Below are 2,414 nucleotides of genomic sequence, written 5' to 3' on the forward strand. Positions count from 1 at the left end.
TTTGAATCCCAGCCTGGACCACGGCACCCGCCACAACGGAGCTTGTCTGCCAGGGGGACAGCTTCTTCTGTGCAGGCCCGTCCACGTCTCCAGGCCTGTGTCTCCCACTCCCTTTCCTGTCTGTCTTGGTCAACGTGGGCTGCCGTGACAGAAGACCACAGACTGGAGGCTTAAACCACAGGAAACGTGTTTCTTACTGCTCTGGAGGATGGGAAGTAGAGATGGGGATACTGGCATGTTTGGTTCTGGTGAGGGCCTCTCCCCCCACCACTCCCCTGAGGAAACCAGGGTCTAAAGTCTAACCATACTTATGGGTAGAACTGTCCCCCCAAAATTCTATGTTGACATTCCAACCCCCAGCACCTCAGAATGTGACTTGTTTGGAGACAGAGTCTTTACAGAGAAAGTCAGGTTAAGGGGTGGTCAGGAGGGCGGGCCTCACCCCAGCACGAGGCGCCCTTACGGAAAGGGGATCTGGAGACAGGCACGCAGGGAGAGGCCGTGCGAAGATGAAGGCCGAGGTCAGGGCGGTGCTTTCTCAGGCCAAGGATCACCGAGGGCTGCCGGCCGCCACGGGGAGCTGGGGAGAGGATGGGACCGGTCCTGCCTCGCAGCCTCGGAGGAGCCGGCCATGCAACCGGATCCTAGACTTCTTCACTCTGAGCGTGTCCATGAGTAACTGCGGAAGCACGGTGGGTATTGATTCTGGGGCTTAAACACATTCAGCAAGCTGGTGTATTTGCAGATGCAGAATCTCTGAGCAAGTGGGCTGGCCGGTGCATGTCACATGTGCCTAGACCCTCCGTGCAACGGCTCTTAGGGGGTCCTAGTTTTCCCGCCATCCGACTGACCAAGCCTTCCCTTCCACAAGGCATATGTCCTGTTTAAGCACCTGCCTCCCCTGAGGTCTTAAAGAGGTTTCCCTATTGGGAGGGGAGTCTTTTTACGTTTTACATTTACATCTGTGAGCCAGCCAAGACTGATCTGGGGGTGTCGTGTGAGGTGGGTCCAGCTGCTTGTTGGGGGTGCTTTCCCCACAGCTCTGGGAACCTCTGCCACAAGGCAGAGAACCAAGTAAGCACAGGGCTGGAGCTTGCACAGGTTTCGGGCAGCCTGAAGCCAATGGGGATGTCTTTTTTTTTTTTTAGACGGAGTCTTGCTCTTGTTGCCCAGGCTGGAGTGCAGTGGTGCGATCTCCGCTCACTGCAACCTCTGCCTCCCAGGTTCAAGCAATTCTCCTGCCTCAGCCTCCCGAGTAGCTGGGATTACAGGCACGTGCCTCCACGCCTGGCTACTTTTGTAATTTTAGTAGAGACGGGGTTTCTCCATGTTGGTCAGGCTGGTCTCGAACTCCTGACCTCGTGATCCGCCTGCCTCGGCCTTCCAAAGTGTTGGGATTACAGGCGTGAGCCACCACGCCCGGTCTGCATTTCTTCTTAAATAGATCCCCATCAGCAGTCGGGAGTTCGAGACCAGCCTCACCAACATGGAGAAACCCCGTGTCTGCTAAAAATACAAAATTAGCCGGGCATGGTGGCAAGTGCCTGTAATCCCAGCTACTTGGGAGGCTGAGGCAGGAGAATCACTTGAACCCGGGAGGCGGAGGTTGTAGTGAGCCGAGATCGTGCCACTGCTCTCCAGCCTGGGCACCAAGAGCGAAACTCCATCTCAAAAAAAAAATGACAGAAAAATGAAAAAGGAAGAAGAAATGCAAAATAACTATTATAAAATTAGATGCCGGCCGGGCACGGTGGCTCACGCTTGTAATCCCAACAGTTTGGGAGGCCGAGGCAGGCGGATGGCCTGAGGTCAGGAGTTGGAGACTATCCTGGCCAACATGGCTAAACCCCGTCTCTACTAAAAATATAAAAATTAGCCGGGCGTGGTGGTGTGTGCCTGTAATTCTAGCTGCTCGGGAGGCTGAGACAGAAGAAACACTTGAACCCAGAAGGCGGAGGATGCAGTGAGCTGAGATTGCACCACTGCACTCCAGCCTGGGTAACAGAGCAAGACCTCCGTCTCAAAAAAAGAAAAAAATAAGGCCGGGCGTGGTGGCTCACACCTGTAATCCCAGTACTTTGGGAGGCCGAGGCAGGCGAATCACAAGGTCAGGAGTTCGAGACCAGCCTGGCCAACATGGTGAAACCCCGTCTCTCCTAAAAATACAAAAAATTAGCTGGGCGTGCTGGTGGGCGCCTGTAATCCCAGCTACTTGGGAGGCTGAGGCAGGAGAATTGCTTGAACCCAGGAGGCGGAGGTTGCAGTGAGCCAAGATCGTGCCACTGCACTCCAGCCTGGAGGACAGTGCGAGACTCTGTCTCAAAAATAAATAAATAAATAAAAAGAATAAAAGAAAATTAGATGCAAGAAGAAATAATAAATTAAGCATGTTTTAAAACTTGACTAATAGCACA

Source organism: Pan troglodytes, chromosome 3 (genome assembly GCF_028858775.2).
Source record: "Pan troglodytes isolate AG18354 chromosome 3, NHGRI_mPanTro3-v2.0_pri, whole genome shotgun sequence".
NCBI classification, from domain to species: domain Eukaryota; kingdom Metazoa; phylum Chordata; class Mammalia; order Primates; family Hominidae; genus Pan; species Pan troglodytes.